At 42.3% G+C, this 18,909-nt stretch overlaps 1 protein-coding gene and 1 long non-coding RNA gene across 2 annotated transcripts in view; both read right to left on the minus strand.

The window, feature by feature from the left end:
• LOC135378948 (uncharacterized) overlaps positions 1 to 18,909 on the minus strand; it is a 67,333-nt gene that overhangs the window by 38,819 nt on the left and 9,605 nt on the right. The window lies entirely within an intron of this gene.
• LOC135378950 (uncharacterized) lies at positions 10,162 to 13,039 on the minus strand. Its single transcript, XR_010418649.1, has 4 exons — positions 12,916 to 13,039; positions 11,515 to 11,575; positions 10,914 to 10,952; positions 10,162 to 10,174 (listed from the first exon to the last, which is right to left on the minus strand). It is a non-coding gene; the product is annotated as an uncharacterized LOC135378950 (long non-coding RNA).

Genomic DNA, 18,909 nt, shown 5'->3' on the forward strand with positions numbered 1-18,909 from the left:
GGCAGAGCCCTCTAAAACGGGCAAAACCCTTTGTATCATGGTGCCAAACGCATATTCGAGACGGCTTATGCTATTGCCCTTCCCACTGGGATTGTAACGGAGGCGACCGCAAAATCCGTAAAAGACCGCAGCAGAGCCCCTTTAGAACGGGCGAAACCTCTTTAATCATGGTTCCAAAGAGATATTATGAACGGCTTATGATGCTCTTCTACAGGGATCGCAACAGAAGCCACCACAAAATTCGGAAAAGGCAGCAGCAGAGTCCTTTAAATTGTACGAAACCCCTTGTATCATGGTACCAAAAGGCATATTCATGACGGCTTATGCTATGCCTTTCTACCGGAATTGCGCAAGAGGGGACCGCAAAATTTGGATACGGCGGCAGCAAGGCCTTTTAAAACGGGCGATACTCCCTGTATCATGGAGCGAAAGAAAGAAAGTTATCAGTGGCTTGGGTGCAATGCTATTCTGCTGGAGTTATAACACAGGCGATCGCCAAATTCGGAAAACGTGGAAGCAGAGCTCTCTTAAACGAGCAAAACCCCTTGTGTCATGCTGCCAAAGACATATTATCAGCAACTTATACTATGTCATTCTACCGAGATCATAACACAGGCGACCGCAAATATCGGAAAAGGATGCAGCATAGCCCTTCAGAACGGGCGAGACCCCTTGTATCATGCTGCCGATGACATGTCATCAATGGCTTGTGCTAAGCCCTTCTACTGGGATTGTAACAGAGACAACCGCAAAATACGGAAAATGCGGCAGCAGATCCCTTTAAAACGGTCGATACCCCTTGTATCATAGTTCCAAAGTCATATAAGTATACGCAACGGCTTATGCTATTGCCATTCTACTGGAATTATAACGGATGCGGCCGCAAACTCCATAAAAGGCTACAGCAGAGCCCTTTAAAACGGACAAAAACCCCTTTAATCACGGTGGCAGACATTTTACACACATATAAAGACGCGACGGCTTATGTTATGCCCCTCTCCTGTGATTGCATCGGAAACCACCGCAAAATTTGGAAAAGGCGGGAGCAGGGCCCTTTACAATGACTCAAATGATATGTATCATGGTGCCAAAAAGATACTATGAACGGCTTGTACTGGGATTGTAACAGAGGCTACCGCAACGTTCGGCAGCAGATCGAGCCCTTTAAAACGTGCGAAGCCCCTTTAATCCTGGTGCCAGGGCGTACATGGAGAGGTCGCGTTTGAAGAAACTGCTTCCAAAACGACACTCGCTAAGCAGCGTCCTAGCTGATTTTGTAGTATGTATATGTGAAAGCGTCCTAAAGCGTCCTAAGCTGATTTTGTAGTATGTATATGTGAAAGTAAGATCACGGGGTTTGAACCCCGTATCTTGTTCCCCTGTTGCACCCTCAGAGGTCGCGTTTGACAAAATGGCTTCCAAACCGGCACTCGAAATGGCCAAATTGCCAATTTCGTCAACTTCAGGGCATAATATCATTTGATATAAAAATAATATTAAAGATGTCCTAAGGTAATTTTGTAATATGTATATGTGAAAGTAGGATCACGGGGTTTGAACCCCGTACCTTGTTCCCCTGTTGCACCCTGAGGGGTCGCGTTTGACAAAATCGCTTCCAAAACGGCACTCGAAATGGCCAAATTGCCAATTTCGTCAACTTCGGGGCTTAATATCATTTGATATAAAACTAATATTAAAGATGTCCTAAGCTAATTTCGTAATATGTATATGTGAAAGTAAGATCACGGGGTTTGAACCCCGTACCTTGTTCCCCTGTTGCACCCTGAGAGGTCGCGTTTGACAAAATCGCTTCCAAAACGGCACTCGAAATGGCCAAGTGGCCAATTTCGTCAACTTTGGGGCTTAATGTCATTTGATATAACAGTAATATTAAAGATGTCCTAAGCTGATTTTGTAGTATGTATATGTGAAAGTAAGATCACGGGGTTTGAACCCCGTATCTTGTTCCCCTGTTGCACCCTTAGAGGTCGCGTTTGACAAAATGGCTTCCAAACCGGCACTCGAAATGGCCAAGTGGCCAATTTCGTCAACTTTGGGGCTTAATATCATTTGATATAAAAATAATATTAAAGATGTCCTAAGCTGATTTTGTAGTATGTATATGTGAAAGTAAGATCACGGGGTTTGTTCCCCGTATCTTGTTCCCCTGTTGCACCCTGAGAGGTTGCGTTTGACAAAATCGCTTCCAAAACGGCACTCGAAATGGCCAAGTGGCCAATTTCGTCAACTTTGGGGCTTAATATCATTTGATATAAAAATAATATTAAAGATGTCCTAAGCTAATTTTGTAATATGTATATGTGAAAGTAAGATCACGGGGTTTGAACCCCGTACCTTGTTCCCCTGTTGCACCCTGAGAGGTCGCGTTTGACAAAATCGCTTCCAAAACGGCACTCGAAATGGCCAAGTGGCCAATTTCGTCAACTTTGGGGCTTAATGTCATTTGATATAAAAATAATATTAAAGATGTCCTAAGCTAATTTTGTAATATGTATATGTGAAAGTAAGATCACGGGGTTTGAACCCCGTACCTTGTTTCACTGTTGCACCCTGAGAGGTCGCGTTTGACAAAATCGCTTCCAAAACGGCACTCGAAATGGCCAAGTGGCGAATTTCGTCAACTTCGAGGCTTAATATCATTTGATATAAAAATAATATTAAAGATGTCCTAAGCTGATTTTGTAGTATGTATATGTGAAAGTAAGATCACGGGGTTTGTTCCCCGTATCTTGTTCCCCTGTTGCACCCTGAGAGGTCGCGTTTGACAAAATCGCTTCCAAAACGGCACTCGAAATGGCCAAATTGCCAATTTCGTCAACTTCGGGGCTTAATATCATTTGATATAAAACTAATATTAAAGATGTCCTAAGCTAATTTCGTAATATGTATATGTGAAAGTAAGATCACGGGGTTTGAACCCCGTACCTTGTTCCCCTGTTGCACCCTGAGAGGTCGCGTTTGACAAAATCGCTTCCAAAACGGCACTCGAAATGGCCAAGTGGCCAATTTCGTCAACTTTGGGGCTTAATATCATTTGATATAACAGTAATATTAAAGATGTCCTAAGCTGATTTTGTAGTATGTATATGTGAAAGTAAGATCACGGGGTTTGAACCCCGTATCTTGTTCCCCTGTTGCACCCTTAGAGGTCGCGTTTGACAAAATGGCTTCCAAACCGGCACTCGAAATGGCCAAGTGGCCAATTTCGTCAACTTTGGGGCTTAATATCATTTGATATAAAAATAATATTAAAGATGTCCTAAGCTGATTTTGTAGTATGTATATGTGAAAGTAAGATCACGGGGTTTGTTCCCCGTATCTTGTTCCTCTGTTGCACCCTGAGAGGTTGCGTTTGACAAAATCGCTTCCAAAACGGCACTCGAAATGGCCAAGTGGCCAATTTCGTCAACTTTGGGGCTTAATATCATTTGATATAAAAATAATATTAAAGATGTCCTAAGCTAATTTTGTAATATGTATATGTGAAAGTAAGATCACGGGGTTTGAACCCCGTACCTTGTTCCCCTGTTGCACCCTGAGAGGTCGCGTTTGACAAAATCGCTTCCAAAACGGCACTCGAAATGGCCAAGTGGCCAATTTCGTCAACTTTGGGGCTTAATGTCATTTGATATAAAAATAATATTAAAGATGTCCTAAGCTAATTTTGTAATATGTATATGTGAAAGTAAGATCACGGGGTTTGAACCCCGTACCTTGTTTCACTGTTGCACCCTGAGAGGTCGCGTTTGACAAAATCGCTTCCAAAACGGCACTCGAAATGGCCAAGTGGCGAATTTCGTCAACTTCGAGGCTTAATATCATTTGATATAAAAATAATATTAAAGATGTCCTAAGCTGATTTTGTAGTATGTATATGTGAAAGTAAGATCACGGGGTTTGTTCCCCGTATCTTGTTCCCCTGTTGCACCCTGAGAGGTCGCGTTTGACAAAATGGCTTCCAAACCGGCACTCGAAATGGCCAAATTGCCAATTTCGTCAACTTCGAGGCTTAATATCATTTGATATAAAAATAATATTAAAGATGTCCTAATCTAATTTTGTAGTATGTATATGTGAAAGTAAGATCACGGGGTTTGAACCCCGTACCCTGTTCCCCTGTTGCACCCTGAGAGGTTGCGTTTGACAAAATCGCTTCCAAAACGGCACTCGAAATGGCCAAGTGGCCAATTTCGTCAACTTTGGGGCTTAATATCATTTGATATAAAAATAATATTAAAGATGTCCTAAGCTAATTTTGTAATATGTATATGGGAAAGTAAGATCACGGGGTTTGAACCCCGTACCTTGTTCCCCTGTTGCAGCCTGAGAGGTTGCGTTTGACAAAATCGCTTCCAAAACGGCACTCGAAATGGCCAAGTGGCCAATTTCGTCAACTTTGGGGCTTAATATCATTTGATATAAAAATAATATTAAAGATGTACTAAGCTAATTTTGTAATATGTATATGTGAAAGTAAGATCACGGGGTTTGAACCCCGTACCTTGTTCCCCTGTTGCACCCTGAGAGGTCGCGTTTGACAAAATCGCTTCCAAAACGGCACTCGAAATGGCCAAGTGGCCAATTTCGTCAACTTTGGGGCTTAATGTCATTTGATATAAAAATAATATTAAAGATGTCCTAAGCTAATTTTGTAATATGTATATGTGAAAGTAAGATCACGGGGTTTGAACCCCGTACCTTGTTTCACTGTTGCACCCTGAGAGGTCGCGTTTGACAAAATCGCTTCCGAAACGGCACTCGAAATGGCCAAGTGGCGAATTTCGTCAACTTCGAGGCTTAATATCATTTGATATAAAAATAATATTAAAGATGTCCTAAGCTGATTTTGTAGTATGTATATGTGAAAGTAAGATCACGGGGTTTGTTCCCCGTATCTTGTTCCCCTGTTGCACCCTGAGAGGTCGCGTTTGACAAAATGGCTTCCAAACCGGCACTCGAAATGGCCAAATTGCCAATTTCGTCAACTTCGAGGCTTAATATCATTTGATATAAAAATAATATTAAAGATGTCCTAATCTAATTTTGTAGTATGTATATGTGAAAGTAAGATCACGGGGTTTGAACCCCGTACCCTGTTCCCCTGTTGCACCCTGAGAGGTTGCGTTTGACAAAATCGCTTCCAAAACGGCACTCGAAATGGCCAAGTGGCCAATTTCGTCAACTTTGGGGCTTAATATCATTTGATATAAAAATAATATTAAAGATGTCCTAAGCTAATTTTGTAATATGTATATGTGAAAGTAAGATCACGGGGTTTGAACCCCGTACCTTGTTCCCCTGTTGCAGCCTGAGAGGTTGCGTTTGACAAAATCGCTTCCAAAACGGCACTCGAAATGGCCAAGTGGCCAATTTCGTCAACTTTGGGGCTTAATATCATTTGATATAAAAATAATATTAAAGATGTCCTAAGCTGATTTTGTAGTATGTATATGTGAAAGTAAGATCACGGGGTTTGTTTCCCGTATCTTGTTCCCCTGTTGCACCCTTAGAGGGCGCGTTTGACAAAATGGCTTCCAAACCGGCACTCGAAATGGCCAAATTGCCAATTTCGTCAACTTCGGGGCTTAATATCATTTGATATAAAAATAATATTAAAGATGTCCTAAGCTAATTTTGTAATATGTATATGTGAAAGTAAGATCACAGTGTTTAAACCCCGTACGTTGTTCCCCTGTTGCACCCTGAGAGGTCGCATTTGACAAAATCGTTTCCAAAGCGGCACTCGAAATTGCCAAGTGGCCAATTTCGTCAACTTCGAGGCTTAATATCATTTGATATAAAAATAATATTAAAGATATCCTAAGCTAATTTTGTAATATGTATATGTGAAAGTAAGATCACGGGGTTTTAACCCCGTACCTTGTTCCCCTGTTGCACCCTGAGAGGTCGCGTTTGACAAAATCGCTTCCAAAACGGCACTCGAAATGGCCAAGTGGCCAATTTCGTCAACTTTGGGGCTTAATGTCATTTGATATAAAAATAATATTAAAGATGTCCTAAGCTAATTTTGTAATATGTATATGTGAAAGTAAGATCACGGGGTTTGAACCCCGTACCTTGTTTCACTGTTGCACCCTGAGAGGTCGCGTTTGACAAAATCGCTTCCAAAACGGCACTCGAAATGGCCAAGTGGCGAATTTCGTCAACTTCGAGGCTTAATATCATTTGATATAAAAATAATATTAAAGATGTCCTAAGCTGATTTTGTAGTATGTATATGTGAAAGTAAGATCACGGGGTTTGTTCCCCGTATCTTGTTCCCCTGTTGCACCCTGAGAGGTCGCGTTTGACAAAATGGCTTCCAAACCGGCACTCGAAATGGCCAAATTGCCAATTTCGTCAACTTCGAGGCTTAATATCATTTGATATAAAAATAATATTAAAGATGTCCTAATCTAATTTTGTAGTATGTATATGTGAAAGTAAGATCACGGGGTTTGAACCCCGTACCCTGTTCCCCTGTTGCACCCTGAGAGGTTGCGTTTGACAAAATCGCTTCCAAAACGGCACTCGAAATGGCCAAGTGGCCAATTTCGTCAACTTTGGGGCTTAATATCATTTGATATAAAAATAATATTAAAGATGTCCTAAGCTAATTTTGTAATATGTATATGGGAAAGTAAGATCACGGGGTTTGAACCCCGTACCTTGTTCCCCTGTTGCAGCCTGAGAGGTTGCGTTTGACAAAATCGCTTCCAAAACGGCACTCGAAATGGCCAAGTGGCCAATTTCGTCAACTTTGGGGCTTAATATCATTTGATATAAAAATCATATTAAAGATGTCCTAAGCTAATTTTGTAATATGTATATGTGAAAGTAACATCACGGGGTTTGAACCCCGTACCTTGTTCCCCTGTTGCACCCTGAGAGGTCGCGTTTGACAAAATCGCTTCCAAAACGGCACTCGAAATGGACAGTTTTATCAAGTTGTATAGTTTAATATAAAAGCGATATAAAATACAAAACAGTATCATTTGTATATTACTCACTCAAAATAAAGTTGTCTGTTCTGTCAGTCCCTTCGAGTTCTGGAAAAAATGACCGTTCTCGTTTCGAACTCCTTGAGACCGGCCGTACAGTCTCAGCGCATCCGTATTACGATAATACTGGGACTTAGTCCGTCGAGCGCCTAGGGGGGGAACCCTGTCTGAGTCGCAACTTTGAAGGCCCTGGGTGCATCAGGATTAACACTCACACATCGTGCCGTGGTTGGTATGTGGCCTGGAGGACGTGCTGAACGAAAATAGGCGATGACATTTCCAGAATTTGACTGCCTTTGTCGAAAAATTGTAGTCTAAACATGGGCGATATGCAAAAATCGACGGAATCCCCATAGGCGCAATGCATTAAAATTCATTTGGCCAGGGTGCACTAGGCTTATATTCTGCTGGCGCCTTTCATGTCTCCAGGGGTTCTTTACATGGTGTTCTTCTCTATTAGACGATGACATCTTAAAAATTTTATTCTGTTTTGCTGTTAATTGGCATAAACGCTGTCTCCCATTGAATTCACATCCTGTAAGGCCGCTTCCCGCATAGCGGCTGAGTATAGTGACGGAGTGCGCCGGCGGGGGGGTGACCGCGAATTTTGGGATTGTATATATATATATATATATATATATATATATATGGTGGAATAAGTCCCTTAGTCCACAATTCTATGGAATAAGGGACAACCTTGATACATCGCTGATCTGTTCTGCAAAACTAATGCCGGACGGTTTCTCTCGACAGCCTGAGCACACATGGATCACGATAACTACGGATTCGTTCAACTGTCTGCTCTCCGCAAACCCAGAACTCCAGCAACGATATATCTGTTTCGCCACACGTGCATCCAATACGACGTGCTTTCGCCTGTATACCAGCCGTCTGCTCTAGTTAGACGACTATGTTTATATTCCATGACTGGCCATTAACAATTTCATGGGAATAAATACAACACGTTGAACCATTTCACTGTCACTGAGGCTTTCTCGGGGTATACCGTAGCACCAGAGTAACAGCAGCCTAATCAGTTATACGTGCTGTGTACAGTACGAAGCCAAACTGTTACATATTTCTTCTGATCTAGTGAGACTGCTGTTCTCTAATGACTCTTTCCAGACAATGGGGAACATGCGACGAGTAGTAAGCTGCTTCTCTCCACTCTATCTCCATCTATTTATTTTTCATTTTTTATGGACTTTCGTAGTTCACAACACTCAGCTGGCCTGAACACGATTTAATTAGCAATTAGAGGTAATTGGGGCCCCTCACATTAATCAGCACACTTCAGTGAGTCACTACTCTAATTGGGGAGCATCTGACTCGTGTCCAGGCCAGCAGAGCGTTGTGGACTACGAAAGTCCATAAAAAATGATAAATAAATATATGGAGATAGAGTGGAGAGAAGCAGCTTAGTTGAAGACCGACGACGGCCATCATGAAGAAAGCGATCCGGAACGGCCGCTCACCATCGCTGGGCGACGGAGCACAGAGGCAGGTTGGAAAGCATTACAACCCACCATCACTGTGACCCACCAGTCCTGGACATCCTGTGACGTCAGTTGTGACGTCATCGTGACATATCTGGGCAGGTTAGCGCACTCATAATACAGAGGCTGGCAAAGCAAGAGTAAATATTCTAACCATCAATAGCTAACAACAAAAAGAATTAGTTAAGAACAGCAGTCATGGGGAGCGCAGCAGGATGCGACTGCTCCATCCGACAGCCAGACACCGAACTGAATCATAATGTTTTTTTCTCCTCTATAAAGTCACGCATCTCCACCCCCTGGCGGCTACTTTCTCAACTAATCTCATGACAAAATTATTAAGAATCACATTAGCGCTGCTCTCGTTCCCAAGGCAGAAGAAGATAGAAAATGGCTGGGATGTCTGGACAACAGCAACCAGTACCAGACATGCATGGGCATGAAAATCATAAAAAATGGGGGACAAGGTTGGCGAAAGAATTAGTTACACCACAACAGCAGTCACAGGAGCGCAGAACGATACGTCCTTTCCATCCGAGAGCCAGGCTCAGAACTGAATTGTAATGCTTTTTTCTCCTCGATAAAGTCATGCATCTGTGCCACTTGCAGTTACTTTCCGAACTAATTTAATCGCAAACTTATTAGGAATCATTCTGCATTATTCCCATTTAAATCAAGGGTGCAGCAGCACTAGCGTCATCATCAAGACAAGAACGATCAACATGAACCTTTCATGTCCATGAAACGAAAAAAAAATACAGAGCGTCAACAAAGGAAAGCATGCAGGTCAGGACATGACAGAGGAGCATGTCAGGACATGTCAGGACGAGGAAAAATCGTACGAGCGCTGGGCAACAGAGGAAAGCAAACACAGAAAAACAGTTGAACAGAGTGAAAAAGACACTCACCATCACTTTTCACGTACACCGCGTCATCACATCACATCACCGCGTTCGTCACAAAATCCACCACAATCGTCACACACCATTCACCAGTAACAAACCACACATCAGCACCCCATCAGAGGCAAACGGAATCCCACCGCAGCTACGCTCTTCCACTAACGGCCAACGCATTGCTAGGAACAGAATTAACGCATCCACACCAGTCAGTGTCCAAGAGAGAAGGGAATCCTTGCACCCCCTGCAGGCCTTCCTCATTGGTCGTGACGACAGCCTATTGTTTCAGGGCTACACTGTTTTTTCCATTAACGCTCAACTGGACAAGGTCCAGCTCAAACAATAGAGCCGCGGTATGACGTCATCATGCACCTGCACGGTTCAAGAGCGCGTACCCTGTAGACAGGGGACCTGTCAGGGGACAACACAGGGGACAAGACAGCACTGTCGTCAAGACAAGAATGTTCCTTGTCAAAAAGAAAAAAAAACTACACGTAGAAGGAAAGCATGACAGAACAGGTCTGGGCATGTCAGGGCATGTTTGTCAGACAAGGAGGAAAAAAGTGAAGAGAAACACTTCAACAAAGTAGAAAATCAACATCCAACTATTTCTAAACACAAAACACTCCTCTTATTTGGAAAACAGTGCTCATCACAAATCCGTCCAGGACGAAGCACACCATTTTGCTATTGCTGCACTTTTTTCCAGTGACGGTCAATCCATCGCTACGGACTGCCTGACGTTATCGCATCCTGTCTGAAAAAGGCAGCGGCAAAGACAAAGATTCCTATTATTTGTTGAATCGCAAGATTATTTCCTTTGTCCGACTCTTAATGATATTCATTCTTACATTAAAATTCAACAAAAAGCAACGTGCAGATTAACGATTTTCACTCTAAAGGCTTATCATGGTCATTAGAATCACAACATCAGTAAACTACCACTGCTCTTTGAAATAATAATTGTGACCACTCAACATCATCACCAGGCTGATGTAATACATGGCACTTTCTATGCTCATATACTCGCTGTCTGAGGCCACACCTACGAGGAAAAAGGCACACACGCCTGGGGGCAAAGTTCCATTCGCCCTCGACGGAGGACTAGACAGAACACCGTTACGGGAACATTATTGCACTCCTACTATATTAATGATTATTGCATTGCAGTTTAGGAAGACTATCACGAAAAGTCCATACTATGCTCAACTATAATTTAGGAGCCTTAAAATTCTACTTTCTATGGAAACTATAATTGCTCTCTTACCTGGATAACTATTAAACAAGCGCTCCAATTTTTCTCTCTTCCCATTTCAGCCTTGTCATGCAGTGAAGCAGTCTCAGAACCAAAATAATTAATTGACACTGAGGGTGGCGTGCTAGGAATTTCTGTCCTATGCTCAGATGCAAGCATTTCTGCACAAATACCTACAGCAGCTTACTTGCTCAACACACCCTGCTCCTAATTACATCTAACAAACAAAAAACATACAAACCCTCTTCTCACAAATTCAGCTGTACCATGCGACTTCCTTCTGCGTAAAATCGGTGAAAAAGGGAAAGGGCAACAAAAGTTATGCGCACTTGTGCTTGAATTGCTATGACTTCAAAAACCGAAGAATACGCTAACAGACTAAGAAAAAGACACCCATTTCTGCTGTCAGATAATTCTTGCATAATGCTACATACACAGCCGCATTGGCCTTGCGTAAAGAAAGCACAGCAGCAGGACACACAAATTCCTTTAAGCGAGCAGGGAAAAGGCTTAAGACCTCAGGAATAATAGCAGAGTCACCACACATACGACAACAGGCATACAACAACAAGATACTCGCGGCGAGTAAAATTGCAACGCTAATAAAGAAGCCCCAACATGCCATGCTGACGTTACAAATCAAGAAGAAAAGCACGCACACACAAGAGCTCAGGAATGCACAAGGAGATGTGCTCTATAGGAATTTCTCCTCCACGCTCAGATACCAGCATTTCTGCACAACTACTTATAACTGCAAACAGCTTACTCTATCAACATATCAAGCAAAGTGACTACTGACACTCAACAACATCTAACAACAAACAAATAAATTCAATTCTCACTAATTCCGAATGCCAAGCGACTTCCTTCTGCTCTACGTGGATGCTGACTGTTTCCCCTCAGCTACATTATGAGTAAAAGAAGTGAAAGAAGAAAGAGCCGTGAAAAATTACATGCACTTGCGCTCCAATGGCTGTAACTGCAAGAAACAGTAGCGCACGTTAGTCAACTGAGAAAAAGACACCCATTTCTACCACCAGAAAATTATTGCATAATGCGGATACACACAGCTGCGTTGTCCCTCCGTAAAGAAAGCGCAGGCCAAGCGTCTACACAAAACGAACAGGGAAAATCGCTTCTACTGGCCGTTACCGCACATCGCTACGAACCTCATCGGTTAACACAAAACGACAACAAGAAGATATTAGCGAAGGGTAAAAATTTCAGCAAGAAAGACACAACTGAACAAGTCCAGACATGCGACATCGCATAAAAAAATACTGCTCATCAAGGAAAAGGCCTAAGCCTGGGCCAGAATAGAGCATACACAAGTTCATTTTCTATTTCGAGTAAACTAAACGCGCTTTGCTCGGAAAACGACGTACAAATTTTCTTAGGAAGCAGCGAAATATAGGAATTTCTACTCTGTGCTCAGATACCAGCATTTCTGTTCAAAAACCCACCCAAACCCAAATAAATAACTGCAAGATTAAGCACTGCTTACTTCATCAACATACCGAGCACCCAACACAATCAAACAAACAACCTCACTTTCACTGATAGAACACTATTCAGCTTTTACCAGGAGGCTTTCTTCTGCGTAAAAGTAGAGAAAATAAGAAAGGAGCAGCGTAAAATTATACGCCTTTCGCTCGCATAGCTATAAGAGAACAAATAAAATAACGAGGCACGCGCTAATAAACTGTGACAAAGACACCCATTTCTGCTATGAGATACTTATTGCATAATGCTAAATACTCAATTGCATTGTCCCTGCGTGAAGAAAGCACAGAAAAATGTAACACAATTTTTCTTAAGCGAGCAGGGAAAGTCACTTCTACTCGGACAGCTTAATACCATAAAGTCTGAATTTTTGCAAAGACAACAAAGCTTCAACAGCGCTACGAACGTGACAGACACATACTAACAAACAAACACTCATTTTCATTTCTACTGATAGAATTGGAGGTACAGGCGTGAACAACATTACAAGAAAGCGCACACCGCTTCTGGAAAGCATATCAAACGCACCGCAACAGGACCGGCGTCGGGCACTCATAAACTAACCTGCCCAAAACAAAGACTTCACCAGGTTCACGAGGCAATTCCATTAAAAACGCTCGGCCTATCCTACAGATAGCAATGCAAACGCGACTACCCTTATTTTTTAAACCACTATTTCACGCAATAGCACATAAATGTATCAATCGTGTCACACGAAAAGGCAAACACATAGCACTTACTTGTCATGTGGGGTCCCTGGTTCAGAAAAGCGCGCGCGCACACACGCAGACACACACTCATATTTTCACACTCACAAACACAAAGTCTATTTTCACAACCATATAAATACATATTATTCCTCAGGTCAATAATTATCTTACCATCGTCCAAACACGGTACAGACATGTATGCCAACGCAAAACAATAGGTCTTGGTTCCGGATGTAATAGGATATCATCACTCGAAAGGGCGCGAAGCAAAAAAGAAAGGGATGCATGTTCCCTATACATCCAAGAGAAAATGGTACCGCGCTTTTGCGCTGCAGTTATGATACAGAATGGTATTCACTTCTTTTCGTTTTGATTTCCTTACACCCATATATTTTGCAAGAATACTATAGAGTGGAACGGGTAAATGTGAACATACACACTGTAGCTCTCATCATTTTTAAATCGAACCACTTAACATGTGTGCATAGGCCTTCACTAAATAGGTGAGCCGATAATGACTCGAAATAAAATCGCTTTATCGTTTATCGCCTATGTTTATCGCTTCGTTTATTAAATAAAATGGCAGTTTATCGCTTCTCAACATAAATGTTAGGAGTATTCTTAACAAAATTGAAGAGTTTCACAGCTTTCTGTACTCATATAATCCTCATATTGTGGCAGTTCAATTGCTTGAAGTGCAGATTTGGAGTCTGTAAAGACTGCCCATTCCCGGGGTGTAAAATCAGCGATCTGTTGTAGAAAGAAAAGGATGGCATAGAGTTCCGCATACGAGGCCCATCCGCACCCCTAGTCACAGACGTGTTAATGGCTTACCACACTATCTACGCCGCAGGCCACATGCTACTTCTCCAGTGGGTTCCAGCCCATTGTGGTGTCGTGGGGAACGAGCAGGCCGACCACGCCGCAGAAGCAGCACTCTCGTATCGGAAACGGACCCGTATTGTTCTGCTGAGAGGAGACCGCCGTTCAATTCTGCGACGCCTAGTGACACCCCTGGCTTCCCGCCAACGGACAACTGACATTCTACCCCCCTCTATGTTGAACAGAGTTGATCCCACGCTCGCTTTCCGCATGCCACGAAACACCTCTCGTCAAGATGCTGCATTAACCACCGAATGCGCCTCGATGTGGCCTTTACAGCTCAGTGGCGTTACCGCTTGAGACAAGTTGACTCTCCCACCTGCTGCCACTGTGGTGCTCTTGAGGATCTGGAGCATATTCTTCTTCATTGCCCTCACTACGAACCTTCCCGAACCACACTCTCCGAGTCTCTTCGTCAGCTGGACTCTCGCCCTTTCTTTTCTCCCTATCGAAATTACTTGGTCCCTGGCCCAATCCAGCCCAGCAACGCTCTGCGCTCAAAGCTCTTCTGACATTTCTGGACACCATCGGACTTCGATCGTTATTGTGAAGGGGCTCGTTATTTTATTCCCCCCATTCCATCCAGCAATGGGGTAGAGTATCGCGTGTGGCGATGAAACTCCCCATTCTCCAAGGTCGCAAATAAAGTTGTTGTTGTTATTGTGACAGTTACCGAAACGTGGCTACATGAAGCAATATTAGATTGTGAGGTGTCCCCGCCGGAGTATAACATTATTCGAAAGGACAGAAAAACTAGAGGTGGTGGTATTACTTTGTTTTTAAAAAAGACATACATCTTGTGTTACCGGAATTAGATAATCTGGAATGTTTATTCTGTAAAGTGTATATTAATAATGTCTCTCTTGTTATCTGTACTTTATATAGACCTCCTGGAGCTTCTGTAAATTACTTTCCTGCAATCAAGGATTATATCATATGTCATCATCTAGCAAATTGTAAACTCGTTATGCTCGGTGACTTTTACTCCCACATGTCAACTGGAGTACTTTGTTAACTGGGGATCGTGACAAATAGAGGGTGAATCTTTAATCGACCTAAGTATTGCTCTTGATTTAGTGCAGATTGTTAGGGAGCCCACTACAACTGCTCCCGAACGTCAGGGAACAATTTTGGATTTAGTGTTTGTGAGTAATAATCTATTTACGAGAGGGTGCTTGTACGAGATAATACATGGGCTCTCTGACCATAATGCTGTGCTCGCTAGCATTAACATCAATGTTCCTCCAGCGCCAACCGTCCGCATACCCATGCTTGACTTCGATAATGCAGACTCAACTGCCATTATAGGTGAACTAAGCTTTTCCTTCGGCTCCTTTTGTGGTCTTGCACATACTTGTGACGCTGACTCTTTGTATACTACATTCCAAAACATAATTAAGAAGTGTATAACTTTATTTGTCCCGTTGAAATTCAAAAGAAGGACACCATCACAGTCGTGGTACACACGGGAACTTTTGCACCTTAAGAGGCGAATTGCGAGGATGAGAGTGCGTCTGGTTGTTAGTACCGATCACATCCTAACATGTGAATTCCATAATTTAAAATCTCAGGTTAAGCGTAAATTGAGAGAAGCTAAATTAACGTATGAGGTTTCTGTGCCGCAGCTCATAAAAACGAACCCTAAGCTATTCTGGCGGTCCATTCTGCCCAAAAATGATCGGACTAGGTCATTTCTGATCAATGACTACCTGGAATATGATCCTCTTGTTATTGCTACTGACTTTAACAACCAGTTTGTTACTACGTTCTCGCACGACGATGGAATTTCTCCAGAATTTCATGTCACTTCTGAATTGCCTGTGCTTGAGGATACAGAAATTGATTAATGAGGAATACTCAATCAACTGTTGAAACTGGATACGAGGAAGAGCAGTGGTCCAGATTGTGTGACCAATATATTTTTATATCGGTTCGCTGAATGGGCATCTAAATACCTGCAAATCATCTTTGAGAAATCTTTAAATACAGGAGTCGTTCCCACACCATGGAAAGTAGCAAAAGTAATTCCGATACACAAGACTGGTAGCAAACAACTGATGGCTAACTACAGACCTATCTCATTAACTTCAACATCGTGCAAAGTCTTTGAACATATTCTATGTAAGCACATTACTGATTATTTAGAAACACATTCAATTTTATCTTCTCGTCAGCACGGTTTTCGCAGGGGATTTTCAACCGTGACACAACTGTTGGAATTCACTCACTTTCTTGCATGTGCGATTAATGATAAAACCCAAGTTGACGCTATCTTCATTGATGTGAGTAAAGCCTTTGATAAGGTATGCCATGCTAAGCTGATTCTAAAACTAAAAGCATTAATTAGGAATGATATGATTGTGTACTGGATCGAAAACTATCTTTCATTTCGAACCGAGTTTGTTTCGTTTGATGGACTGACTCGACCAAATCTAGCGTCTTGTCGGGTGTCCCCCAGGGATCTGTGCTAGGGCCATGGCTCTTTCTGTTATTCATAAATGATGTTGTCAGTGAGGTCTCCTCAGAGATAAGATTGTATGCAGACGACTGCGTCTTGTATTCTGGAGTGAAATCAGTGGATGATCAAGTCAATCTTAACCAGTCACTTTTGATGTTTCACAACTGGTGTAAAAGGTGGCAACTAGATAACTTTTCTAAATGCGCTGTGCTGTCTTTTACCAACAGGAAGATCCCTCTTTCATTTTCTTACATACTTGACGGTCATGCAATACATAAGGCTGATGCGTATAAATATCTGGGTCTGCATTTTTCTTCCAACCTAAACTGGAAAACCCATGTCAAAATTGTTTCGTCTGACGCTCTGCAGAAGCTGGGCTACCTGAAACGAACGTTAAAATTGGCCTCCACGGATACCAAGCTCCTTGCATACAAAACCATAGTACGTCCAATTCTGGAGTATGCTTCTGTCGTTTGGGACCCTCGTTTCAATAGTGACATTAATGTTCTGGAATCAATTCAAAGTAAGGCAGTTAGATTTCTAATGAAACGTTACGACTGTCAGTTTTCTCCATCTTCCGCACTGAGTTCATTGGGTGTGGTTCCACTGCGGCAGAGGCGTGCCCTTGAAAGGTTAAATTTTTTTGCATTTAATAGCTCATAAACAGATTAACATACGCCATGAACTTTACTTTACGTTTGCACGGCTGTCTAGTCTTCGGAACTCACACCCATTGAACATTGTTCCTATGCGTTCACGTATAGATGTTTTTAAATATAGTTTTTTTCCTCATACAGTTGATCAATGGAATAGGTTACCTGGTGCTATAAGGGAATTACCTGCGAAAGACTTCTGTAACCAAGCATGCCTGCTCCTTCTATAGCCTCGTAGAGGCTGCAGTATTTGAAATAAATAAATAAATAAATAAATAAATAAATAAATAAAATAAATAATTAAACTCCAGCATCGCTGACTGCAAGCTTGGGACCCAACAGAGCAGGCTCTCCCATCAACACGCCTTGGTCTGACCTTACACACCCGAAGCCTTTTCTGAGTACATTCTGCTGGCGCTGGAGTAAAAGATTTATCGCGAGGGTACTACAACGTCAGCTGTGATTCTGTTTAAGTGATAAAACAGTGCGCTCGCTTGGGGAAATGGTAACGAATCGCGCGCCTCGCGTGTCCAAACCGCGAGAACGGGCCCGCGTGCGGCACGAGTGGGAAGCAGTTCGGGCGCACTGTTTTATTACTGTTACACACTGTTTTGGCATTCGGAATTAGAAAGAATTGAATTTCTTTGTTTATTGTTAGATGTTGTTGAGTGTCAGTATTCACTTTGCTTGATATGTTGATGGAGCAAGCTGTTTGCAGTTATAAGTATTTGTGCAGAAATGCTGGTATCTGAGTAGGGTGGAGAAATTCCTATAGAGCATCTCTGTTTGTGCATTCCTGAGCTGCTGTGTGTGCGTCCTTTTTTCTTGATTTGTGACGTCATCATGGCATGTTGGGGCTTGTTTATTAGTGTTGCAATTTTAACCGCCGCTAGTATCTTGCTGTTGTTGTCCTCTTGTGTTAGCCGTGTAGCGATGTGTGGTGACTCTGCTATTATTCCTGAGGTCTTAAGCCTTTTCCCTGATCGCTTAAAGGAATTTTTGTGCCCTTGTCCTGTGCTTTCTTTACGCAAGGGCAATGCGGCTGTGTATGTAGCATTATGCAAGAATTATCTGAGAGCAGAAATGGGTGTCTTTTTCTTGGTTTATTAGCGTATTCTTCGGTTTTTGAAGTCATTGCGATTCAAGTACAAGTGTACATAACTTTTGTTGCCCATTCCCATTTTCACCGATTTTACGCAGAAGAAAGTCGCGTGGTAGAAGAGGGTTTGTATGTTTCTTTGTTTGTTAGATGTAATTAGGAGTACAGTGTGTTGAGGAAGTCAGCTGTTATAGCTATTTCTGCAGCAATGCTTGCACCTGGGCACAGGACAGAAATTCATAGCACGCCACCCTCAGTGTAAATTAATTATTTTGGTTCTGAGACTGCTTCCCTGCATGACAAGGCTGAAATGGGAAGAGAGAAAAATGGAGCACTTGATTAATATTGATCTACGTACCAGGGCAATTATAGTTTTCATAGAAAGTAGAATTTTAAGGCTCCTACATTATAGTTGAGCATAGTACGGACTTTTCGTGATAGTCTTTCTAAACTGCAATGCAATTATCATTAATATAGTAGGAGTGCAATCATGTTCCCGTAACGGCGTTCTGTCTAGTCCTCCGTCGAGGGCGAATGGAACTTTGCCCCCAGCCTTGCACGCCTTTTTGCTCGCAGGTGTAGCCTCAGACAACGAGTATATGAGCATAGAAAGGGTAATGTATTCATAAGCCTGGTGATGATGTTGAGTGGTCACAATTATTATTTCAAAGAGCAGTGGTAGTTTACTGGTGTTGTGATTCTAATGATCGTGATAAGCCTTTACAGTGAAAATCGTTAATATGCACGGTGCTTTTTTGTTGGATTTTAATGTAAGAACGAATATCATTAAGAGTCGAACGAAGCAAATAATCTCGTGATTCAATAAATAATAGGAGTCCTCGTCTTTGCCGCTGCCCTGTTGAGACAGGATGTGATAACGTCAGGCAGTCTGTAACAATGCATTGACCATTACTGGAAAAAAGTGTAGCAAT

This window comes from Ornithodoros turicata, chromosome 1, assembly GCF_037126465.1.
Source record: "Ornithodoros turicata isolate Travis chromosome 1, ASM3712646v1, whole genome shotgun sequence".
Classification (NCBI taxonomy): Eukaryota; Metazoa; Arthropoda; class Arachnida; order Ixodida; family Argasidae; genus Ornithodoros; species Ornithodoros turicata.